Source organism: Amphiura filiformis, unplaced genomic scaffold (assembly GCF_039555335.1).
Source record: "Amphiura filiformis unplaced genomic scaffold, Afil_fr2py scaffold_35, whole genome shotgun sequence".
NCBI classification, from domain to species: domain Eukaryota; kingdom Metazoa; phylum Echinodermata; class Ophiuroidea; order Amphilepidida; family Amphiuridae; genus Amphiura; species Amphiura filiformis.
Genome location: NW_027305499.1, coordinates 1,079,380 through 1,091,661, shown reverse-complemented (window position 1 = coordinate 1,091,661; position 12,282 = coordinate 1,079,380). Strand labels below are relative to the sequence as shown.

Here is a 12,282-nt window from a genome sequence, read left to right as displayed (position 1 = left end):
AGTTTCCACCCCAGAAAAAATCTGGACATCGGATGGTGAAATATCCCTTGTCTGTGAACAGGTGGTACTCATCTGCGGGCATGTTTTTCCCCAAAGACTCCATCTGTTGTAAATACAACCTTGCAGATTTGGCATAGTGGAGATGCCCTGCAGCGTGGAAGTGAGGCATCATCTCTCTTACATGTATGCAGTAATGGTGGAGCTTCCAATTCCCCACTCTTTCAGCTCTAATGAAATGCCGAATAAGGGCCACCTGTCTGATGTATTGCACCCACAGCTTCCCAATTCTGCTTTCATCTGCTTTGATGTCTCTTCACGCTATTACAGGCTGTGACACAGTCTCAGCCATTTATCTAAATTTGTCTAAATGAAGCTATGCGCACTGTGTCAGGATGTCTGCGACCAACTCCAACTGAACAGCTTCCGGTTTTAGCAGGAATCCCTCCACCGGACATCAGAAGGAAAGCAGCCTCCGTAGCTATAGCACTGTTTTGGCTTTTATATCTTGTTTCTTCCTGACATACGCAAGAAGAAGAAGCCATTTATCGTCGAGGAAAGCGCAAACCCTGAACAAGAAACATGAATATGACTTGTTAGATACCTTTACAACTGCCAGCAGCATGCATGATGAGGTACAGAGAGCAGGGGAGAGCTTCATCCTGAAGATGTATGGGCAGTGGCGTAGATTTCTTTTTGACATTGGGGGGGCGGGGGTGAAGTTGGAAAAAAAAATCTTGTATAGTCAATCCAGCACCCTTTGGCGACAGAATTAGTTTGTGATATAAATGCGCGCGAAGCTCGCGAACATTTTGCTATTTTGAAGCTAAACTGATGAAATATGGTGTAAAAGTAGATTAAATGTGCGCGAAGCGCGAAAATTTGCACTTTTGGGGCTAAAATGGGCAAATATGAGGTTAATTTGGTCAGAAACCCATTATCAGGCGTCAACATTGGGGGATGATTGTATGGACCATCCCCTGGCAAAATATTGGGGATAAATCCCCATCCCCGGGATCTACGCCTATGTGTATGGGGTTAGCAACGGTTCATTGAATGAATACCACCACACTGTATACAAACGGGCAATTGGTCACAGTTCCATTAGCTCTTCATTTGAGCTCGCGAGTTTACCCCCAACTTGTGCTGCTGCAAAACATCACTCATTCCGCACTTTCCTCACGGTTCAAGAATGGATGGGGCACAACCTAAGTCCAACTGACTGGGGATGGAGATCACAAGATGGAATTCTTGTTCAAGTAGAAACATAACTCGCTGTTGCACCAGACACATTGCTCAACATGGTATCATGTGGATGCAAACAAGATGCAACAACATAATATGCAGCTGCAAGAAACTTGAGACTCTTCTGTACATTGATGTGCAGCAAATGCTGTGGTCAGTCTTGCAGCAACACAGCACCTGTACTAGTTGGGGACAATGAGGAGGAGACCGAACCAACATTGCAGAACATTAATGCAGAAGACACAGTGCAAGTTGATTAAGTTTAAGGTATACCATTTAATTGCATTACATCACGTGGATACCGATGTGAACATAGGCTTAAGTCATCTTGGCATGAGCTCAGCTCTGTTGGAGGCAAATAGAAAATAATGGTAACTATTGTATTGTACACATGGTAAAAACACTGAATCAATATTGTAAAATAATGATGGTAATAATGGTAGTGAATTTGGATGATGTGCATTATAAGTCTACTTACAAATCATGAGTTTTGAACTTTCTCCAATGCCAATGATATCTTAAACACTTCTTAGGCGGTCATTTTGGACGCCATCTTGTATTTTGGCTTTATATCTAGGCATTGAAATCCTTCGAGTACATTTTGAATATATCCATTGTACCTCAAACCTATGTGAGATATTTTGTATATGTATTTAACAAGTCTGGTTGAAAACTAATTTTACTTACTAAAATGGCAGCCATTTTGGCCGCCATATTGGAATTTGGCTACTTAGGATCATTGAAACCTCTTGCAAATGTTTTTAAAACATTCCTTGTACCTCAAAATATATATATGCTTCGTTTGTGATTTTAACATGTCTGGGGAAAAGTAATGATAAAACTGAAAATGGCGGCCATTTTGGACGCCATCTTGGATTTTGGCTACTTAGGATCATTGAAACCTCTTGCAAATGTTTTTAAAACGTTCCTTGTACCTCAAAACATATATTTAGATGCTTTGTTTGTGATTTAAAATGTCTGGGGCAAAATTATGATAAAATCTGAAAATGGCGGCCATTTTGGACGCCATCTTGGATTTTGAAGGAAGCACAAGGGGGATTCTCGGGGACTTTTGGAATTTGATTCTATACATATTCCTGGACCTATCCTGAAAAAATCAGCTTGTTATGAGAAATGTTAACCTTTTGATGATATATGAGCTAATACTAGTAGTAGAAGACCGTAGAGCTCGTGACCAAATAATAGAACAAAGATTTGAAAGTTATTTTGGCATCTTTGATTGATTCTGAATCAATTTAGCTTGGGCTCACCTCCTGAAACTTCCGGGCATTCCGGGGAGGGGTCAATCAAGGTCAAATTTTCAGAATGCTCCAATCATGTCAAGACATATTTCAAATTACTCGTATGGTCATGAGGATTCCAAAAATGTATACTTTGTTGTGCGTCAGACCTTTCGTGCGGGCGCTATGACCAAAAATGTTCAAAGGTCAACGAACCTTTGAATTTTCACCATTTCGCAGTGTATAGTTAGCAGGGTCCGATTTTGGTAATTTTGGTGTCTAATTATATGTTTTCTTGCATGAACAGTACAATTAAGTAACTTAAAAAATTATACAAGGAACCAATGACCTCCTAATTACACTATGTTATCAAATTTGAGGGCATCAGATAAATTTGTATATACTCAGACTGATATTGATCATGAACATACATGCCTTAAGAACACAGGATTGGGATCCATTCAAAGCATCGCTACGGATGATGAAGCCATGACTACGAATATACGATAATGACAAGTACAGCAAGTGGCTTGTAGAGTTTTGGTTAGAGATCAGTAGTCTCCCTGAAGAAAAGGAGAAGTATATGCGAGATGGGTTGTTTGCGCAATTAATGACCGGTAAACCGTACTCTTGTTTACCCTTAGATCTTTGGATTGAAACCACCATGAACAAAGGTTCAAAGATGAAGGCAGGATGGAAACGCATCCTGAAAAATGAGAAGATGCTGTTAACCCATACAAGAACTGCTAACTCGGTAAATAGAGTAAGGACTGCTCTTCATACATTAGCTAATCTTGGCGAGTACTCCAAAGGCCACAAAGAGAACACCACCACAAGGCTGGTGCTAGATGAGCGTGGGGTTCAAGATCTTGATGACTGCATGAACGAATTTGATTGTGACCCATTTGACCTTAACGAGAGTACTTTGAGGTCCCTTCAGTCAGGGATGATTGCCTCTGATGATCTGGTCAAAGATTTTGAAACAGCGCATGATGATGGATAGTCCCTTGTACAAACGTTCATCAAAGAACGTATGTTCTCAAATCAGAAGCAATTTGTGAAGTTGGAAAAAAAATCTTGTATAGTCAATCCAGCACCCTTTGGCGACAGAATTAGTTTGTGATATAAATGCGCGCGAAGCTCGCGAACATTTTTGCTATTTTGAAGCTAAACTGATGAAATATGGTGTAAAAGTAGATTAAATGTGCGCGAAGCGCGCGAAAATTTGCACTTTTGGGGCTAAAATGGGCAAATATGAGGTTAATTTGGTCAGAAACCCATTATCAGGCGTCAACATTGGGGGATGATTGTATGGACCATCCCCCCTGGCAAAATATTGGGGGGGGGGGATAAATCCCCCCATCCCCCCGGGATCTACGCCTATGTGTATGGGGTTAGCAACGGTTCATTGAATGAATACCACCACACTGTATACAAACGGGCAATTGGTCACAGTTCCATTAGCTCTTCATTTGAGCTCATGAGTTTACCCCCAACTTGTGCTGCTGCAAAACATCACTCATTCCGCACTTTCCTCACGGTTCAAGAATGGATGGGGCACAACCTAAGTCCAACTGACTGGGGATGGAGATCACAAGATGGAATTCTTGTTCAAGTAGAAACATAACTCGCTGTTGCACCAGACACATTGCTCAACATGGTATCATGTGGATGCAAACAAGATGCAACAACATAATATGCAGCTGCAAGAAACTTGAGACTCTTCTGTACATTGATGTGCAGCAAATGCTGTGGTCAGTCTTGCAGCAACACAGCACCTGTACTAGTTGGGGACAATGAGGAGGAGACCGAACCAACATTGCAGAACATTAATGCAGAAGACACAGTGCAAGTTGATTAAGTTTAAGGTATACCATTTAATTGCATTACATCACGTGGATACCGATGTGAACATAGGCTTAAGTCATCTTGGCATGAGCTCAGCTCTGTTGGAGGCAAATAGAAAATAATGGTAACTATTGTATTGTACACATGGTAAAAACACTGAATCAATATTGTAAAATAATGATGGTAATAATGGTAGTGAATTTGGATGATGTGCATTATAAGTCTACTTACAAATCATGAGTTTTGAACTTTCTCCAATGCCAATGATATCTTAAACACTTCTTAGGCGGTCATTTTGGACGCCATCTTGTATTTTGGCTTTATATCTAGGCATTGAAATCCTTCGAGTACATTTTGAATATATCCATTGTACCTCAAACCTATGTGAGATATTTTGTATATGTATTTAACAAGTCTGGTTGAAAACTAATTTTACTTACTAAAATGGCAGCCATTTTGGCCGCCATATTGGAATTTGGCTACTTAGGATCATTGAAACCTCTTGCAAATGTTTTTAAAACATTCCTTGTACCTCAAAATATATATATGCTTTGTTTGTGATTTTAACATGTCTGGGGGAAAAGTAATGATAAAAACTGAAAATGGCGGCCATTTTGGACGCCATCTTGGATTTTGGCTACTTAGGATCATTGAAACCTCTTGCAAATGTTTTTAAAACGTTCCTTGTACCTCAAAACATATATTTAGATGCTTTGTTTGTGATTTAAAATGTCTGGGGGCAAAATTATGATAAAATCTGAAAATGGCGGCCATTTTGGACGCCATCTTGGATTTTGAAGGAAGCACAAGGGGGATTCTCGGGGACTTTTGGAATTTGATTCTATACATATTCCTGGACCTATCCTGAAAAAATCAGCTTGTTATGAGAAATGTTAACCTTTTGATGATATATGAGCTAATACTAGTAGTAGAAGACCGTAGAGCTCGTGACCAAATAATAGAACAAAGATTTGAAAGTTATTTTGGCATCTTTGATTGATTCTGAATCAATTTAGCTTGGGCTCACCTCCTGAAACTTCCGGGCATTCCGGGGAGGGGTCAATCAAGGTCAAATTTTCAGAATGCTCCAATCATGTCAAGACATATTTCAAATTACTCGTATGGTCATGAGGATTCCAAAATGTATACTTTGTTGTGCGTCAGACCTTTCGTGCGGGCGCTATGACCAAAAATGTTCAAAGGTCAACGAACCTTTGAATTTTCACCATTTCGCAGTGTATAGTTAGCAGGGTCCGATTTTGGTAATTTTGGTGTCTAATTATATGTTTTCTTGCATGAACAGTACAATTAAGTAACTTAAAAAATTATACAAGGAACCAATGACCTCCTAATTACACTATGTTATCAAATTTGAGGGCATCAGATAAATTTGTATATACTCAGACTGATATTGATCATGAACATACATGCCTTAAGAACACAGGATTGGGATCCATTCAAAGCATCGCTACGGATGATGAAGCCATGACTACGAATATACGATAATGACAAGTACAGCAAGTGGCTTGTAGAGTTTTGGTTAAAGATCAGTAGTCTCCCTGAAGAAAAGGAGAAGTATATGCGAGATGGGTTGTTTGCGCAATTAATGACCGGTAAACCGTACTCTTGTTTACCCTTAGATCTTTGGATTGAAACCACCATGAACAAAGGTTCAAAGATGAAGGCAGGATGGAAACGCATCCTGAAAAATGAGAAGATGCTGTTAACCCATACAAGAACTGCTAACTCGGTAAATAGAGTAAGGACTGCTCTTCATACATTAGCTAATCTTGGCGAGTACTCCAAAGGCCATTAAAGAGAACACCACCACAAGGCTGGTGCTAGATGAGCGTGGGGTTCAAGATCTTGATGACTGCATGAACGAATTTGATTGTGACCCATTTGACCTTAACGAGAGTACTTTGAGGTCCCTTCAGTCAGGGATGATTGCCTCTGATGATCTGGTCAAAGATTTTGAAACAGCGCATGATGATGGATAGTCCCTTGTACAAACGTTCATCAAAGAACGTATGTTCTCAAATCAGAAGCAATTTGACGCCACAATACATAGAAATTCTAGACATAACTTTAGTAAACCCCCAGTTGCCAAGGATTCGCCAAAAGACAGATCCAATGGAGAATAAAGCCATGGCAGAGATCATTAGTTTGGCACAGGAATTAGAAGACAGCCTTGATCTTACTGAAGTGATGAAGCACCGTGTAACAGACGAGTGTCTACCTATCTTCAATGTGAACGGAACAATCCGCAAAGGATCAAAGTGCAAATTAGCTGATAGGTTCAATCTCGTCGAACTTCATCACCTCGGTAGATACATTGCCCTTGTAGACTTGGGTTTTCTTTGGAGGTTGTTCACCCCGTCCCATGAAGGTAGAGAGAAGCAAGATGGAACTAATTATACATGGGATCGAGATTATGCTGCCAAAATGTTTAATCTTGCTATGACACGCCATCCACAGGCATCGCAGATTTTGTGAATAATCCGTATGACATGGTTTACAACATCAAGGACTCTGAACATAAGACGCTCAGGGGAATCATCTGGAGGGACCCGAAACATCTTCATGAAGAAAAGCGATCCATTGCCTTCTCCCAAACATTTCAATGATAATATATGTTTAATAATCGAGAAAACAAAATTCGTCTGTAGCAATTTCTGAAAGCTGAATTCAGAACACTGCTACTCCAACATCCAGACAAAAAATTTGTTTACTCGGTGAGGGAACGCTGTTGTAACTTCTCAACTGATGAGGAGTTAGATGAGTTTACATGCCAGCATATGGAAGCTGATTGTACATATATTCCCAATTGAGGAAGTCTGGTGTCCAAGAAGATGTTGTCATTGATGCAGAAGATACAGATTTTGTAGTGTTGATGGTGTAATGGGAATCAAACGGAAGAAGAGTATTTATAACTGTGCAACGCTGTTCAACAAAGGGATTCCGAATGTGATCATCCCCTTTCATGTCCTTACAGGTGCAGACGCTATATCTAGTTTCTATGGACATGGAAAGGTATCCTTATTCGACAGTGCTATGAACATAGAGGATGCTCGCAAACTTCTTCAGAGGCTTGGGAGAAGTATCCCAGTGACTACAGCCACACAAAGGGACATGACCCAATTCACAATCAGGTACATATATAAAGACAAAACAAGCAAAATGCTAGCGGAAGCGCGAGCTAAGAAATGGGAAGCGATGAAGACAAAGTCAACTTTGAGAATCCCTCCTGATGACGATTCGCACAGTTTGAAAGTGACAAGAGGAAACTATCAGGCATTCATCTGGTTCAACTATATGAACCCAGATGCTCCACCGTCACCTTTGCAACATGGTTGGACTTTGGGAGAGGGCAAATGTTTGCCAATGCGGTATTCCAAGCCAGCACTTCCAAGATGTTTGCGTGATGTGGCAACTAATGTGAACACTGAAGAATCGAACATTGATTCAGACATTCGGACAGTAGTGAAAATGATTTTGATTCAGATGAATATTAATATAACAGTATAATATTCAGGTACGTCGTATCAAAATAGGCGAGTTAAAACAGTACTATAGAAATTATCAATCTTGAAATATCGTATCAGAACTTAACTTTTGGCAGCCATGTTGCAAAAGAGGGTTAATAGTTCCTTGTATAGTTTTTAAGTTGCTCAGTTGTATTTCTCGTGCAAGAAAACATATAATTAGACACCAAAATTACCAAATTCGGACCCTGCTAACTATATACTGCGAAATGGTGAAAATTCAAAGGTTCGTTGACCTTTAAATACTTTTCGTCATAGCGCCCGCACGAAAGGTCTGATGCACAACAAAGTATACATTTTTGGAATCCTCATGACCATACGAGTAATTTGAAATATAACTTGACATGATTGGAGCATTCTGAAAATTTGACCTTGATTGACCCCTCCCCGGAATGCCCGGAAGTTTCAGGAGGTGAGCCCAAGCTAAATTGATTCAGAATCAATCAAAGATGCCAAAATAACCTTCAAATCTTTGTTCTATGATTTGGTCACGAGCTCTACATAACGGTCTTCTACTAAAGGTACCAAAATCTGAATTTTGATGATTTTTACAATCGACCGGATGAGCAAGTTATTCCAACCCTAACCCTAAGGGGCTGTGCAATAATTATGAGTTAAAAGTTCCAAACGGCTCGCCAAAAATCGCTTGCCCCCCCCCTCGGCTCACCAAAACTCTTTGCCCCCCCCCCTGCACATGCCAAATTTTTGGGATCCCAATTTGCAAACCTTAAATGATCTATATACATGTTGCGAGCGTAGCGAACAGGAAAATTTGCATATTAAAGCGTTTCCGTACGGTTTTCCTTTTTAGAGCGTTTTATTTAAAAGGCGTCCCAAGAATGTGTGCCAAAATCACTTGCCCCCCCCCTCTCGGCTTGCCAAAAATTGCTTGCCCCCCCCCTTTCGGCTCGCCAAAAATTTCTTGCCCCCCCTCCCAATTTTACCCTCCCCATGGCTCATAATTATTGCACAGCCCCTAACCGCGTACATGTTTGTACCTTAACCACTGAAAATGATAATACATTGATAATCTATATTTGAAGCATAATAATAATTAAAAACCAGGGATGTTTATAATACTCACCATCTTCCGATGAGCATTCTGCGTTTTCAGAATCATATCATTACGCAATATTTCTTATCATATGGACCATGTTTGGTTTGATGTTGAAATACTGCATGCCATTTGGACTAATTAATACAGATTAGAGTTATTTGAACGTGTGGATATATTATGTGGGTGTGTATATGGGTGGTTGTTGCCGTGTGGGGTGTGCACCGAAATACATATAGTCCTCCAACATGTCCAAAAGGTTGAAATTGGTTAATATAATGTGCTGTGCTATTATCATTCATGCAAAACTTGCATGAGTTGCTATTGCGTGAGTGGATGGATCGTGCAATGCAATGATAATTAGACTGTACAATACTGCCCCATTAATTAATATAGCGATTTGACCTTTAGAATTACCACGAAGGATCTGAAGTAGACAACACCCGGAGACAAATTAAGTGCCACTTGCAAAATTAAGATAACACAAGCACAAATTCAATTGCACGTAAATCAAACATTGTACTCTTACAGTGAGTCAGATAATGCAAACTATTAAAGGCAAAATGTGTTACTTCCTGTACTTTCCCACATGTAATATATCACTGCGCGATTTAATTGAAATTTTATTTTTAAATGTTTAAAATATAGTACCATTACTTTTTTTTTACTAAATATGAAAGACAAATTACTATTTGAACATACCAAGGTTTACAGTTTCATATAAAAAATTGTAAGAACCAACAAAAATTATTCACTACATGCTTCACCATAGCTTGACATACCCTATTTACCCTCCAAGTTTGATCATACATTTTAATAAAGCCTTAAAGGAGGATTTCGTGATCCTAGCATCCTCTTTTTATGACATTTTTCAGAAGATATCCACGAAAAAAGCTTATTTCCACAATTTCAGTTGATTCCGATTTTGCGTTTGCGAGTTTGCATGATTATGTGTATTACACTGCTCCATAGACAATGTGTTGTAATTTCGTTCTGGTGCACCAGAACGAAATTCAAATTTAACGATATTTTTGCTAAATGAATTAATCTGCAAGAAATATTTGGTACATAAACATTATGTAGCCAGAGGTATCCAGTGGTGTAAAAATCTCAACTTTTTTTGGGAAAAGTGGGGGGATGAGGCTGTGGATCACGAAATGCCCCTTTAAGGGCTGGGGTATGAACCTTTGGACAGTATTTTTTGTGGGACATTAGAGCACATCAGACATATCGAATTGCATTCTGAATACGAAGAATGTCCTTCTGATATCAAATAATTTTGATTTTTTAAAATTCGCAATGTAATACACATTTTATGGCAAATCATCAAAAATTGATATTTTTGATATTTAACAGTACTCGAAGTAAACTTTATAAATCTGATGATTTATATTTGAAGCGTATGTAGGTGGGATGAAAAGCCGACGATCAATTGAAAATTTTGACCTTTCATATTGCAAATTTCCCTGGGACACTTGTTCATATTTCGCGCCCTCTGTTCAATAAAACCGGTCATATGAAGTTCACCATGTGATATTTTATTTGTATAGTTTCCAACCTATTTCGAATCCTCCTCCCCACCAACCAATGTTGGAGCAAAAATATAGGCCATTTAAAAATGAGGCGTTTGGTATACAACATTGAATAAGGGGTGCGGGGAGGGTCATTGAACTATGAAAGTGTCCCAGCAAATTTGCACTTGATTGTATAGGGGATGCAAAAAAATAATCTATTAATATCAATAAAATCGCCATAACTCTCGAACGCGTTGCTCGATTTTCATAATTTTTTCAGTGATGTCAAGATAATTTCATTATGTATTACCTGATTAGCCAATTTTTAAAAAAATCATTAAAATAAACATTTTTTAAAATATCAAACCCTGCAATGCATGCATTTTTCAAGGAATATTTGACACATTGATTGCTTATATTAGAGTGGACATAACAAACATAATTAAAACAAACCAAATAAGAAATTAAGAAAATATAGAAATAAATAGAACAGAATCATGATGTTTGTCTCATCATTGATCTTTCATACTCATTATCCTATTTCAAAGGCTATTATCGGAATGCACGTTAAACTCTTTAATATAGGCCTTCAACTACCCATCACAGACACGCTAATTCAACGTAACAATGCCATGCCAAAAAGTGTATATACAATTATATACAATTACACATTTTAAATGTGCTTATTATTGGTATTCAAAAATAAAAAAGATAAAGAGCAGGATTTAAAAGGAAACATATCGGTTACAATGAGCTTCGAACCGTATCCCTCATGATCACAAGGTAGTAAGCAAACCACTACACCATGATTGAGCTGTCGTTATTCATGCGAATGTATTTATAACAAGGATAACAAGAATTAATGACGCAATTCAGCATCGAAGTGGTTACGTAATTCTCTTGGTTACCGGATCACGCTACTTTGGTATGCCTTCGAGTGCCATATACTTTATGTGGTGATCATTTCGATCGTGGTTCATTACTCTAGCGCGTGATCCCGTTGACATAGTAACATTACGTAACTTCGATACTGAATAACGGTCTACCAGAATAATATAACTTAAACGTTAATATATATTTATTTAACATTATGGTAGACCGTGCTCATTTGGCTTAAATGGAGGAATAATTACCAATAAACATATCAAAGTTAGGAAGGTATGTATAATGTGACCGTGTATATTCAAAATATACGTTAGATAAATGCTGAATACGACCAAAACATGAGTTTTAATGAATGAATTCATTAGATCGAAGCTCAATAACACATGCACAATACAGTAGCATTGCAATGATAGGATTAAATACGCTGAAATCGAGTGCAATTTTCATCAGTCACCCGGTGGCATATAGTTACTGGCCTTCTCGCCCCGAGATCGCGAGTTCGAATCCATGTAATGCTATTTTTCTTTCTTTCTTTTTTTTATTCTTTTTGTCTTTCTTTCTTTTTTCTTTCTTTCTTTTTTCCTTTATGTTGCCAATTTACATTTACATTTACCAATGAACTAAAGGGAAACAATTGTTTTGTTTTATGATTTTTTGTTATTTCAGTAGGTATTTTTAACCGATTGTACTCTATATTTCCAATATGATTTAATTTTGATTAGTTTTAAATTGTTTTCAAAGTGAATTTTGAGATAATGCGCTTATAATAGCAATCATGTGTCAAATATGCCTTAAATAATGCATATATTACAGCGTTTTGATACCTAAAAATATTTTGTTTGACAAAAAATGACAATTAAAGTAACCAAAAAATGCGCAATGTTATTTGTTTTAAATTAGTGAAAAAATCATGTCAATCGAGCAACGCGTTTGCGAGTTATGGTAATTTTACT

At 38.2% G+C, this 12,282-nt stretch overlaps 1 protein-coding gene and 1 pseudogene across 1 annotated transcript in view; both read left to right on the top strand.

Annotated features, from left to right (window-relative positions):
* LOC140143986 (D-beta-hydroxybutyrate dehydrogenase, mitochondrial-like) overlaps positions 1-12,282 on the top strand; it is a 109,461-nt gene that overhangs the window by 30,779 nt on the left and 66,400 nt on the right. The gene's annotated exons all lie outside the window — the stretch shown is intronic.
* Positions 621-8,046, top strand: LOC140143976 (uncharacterized; annotated as a pseudogene).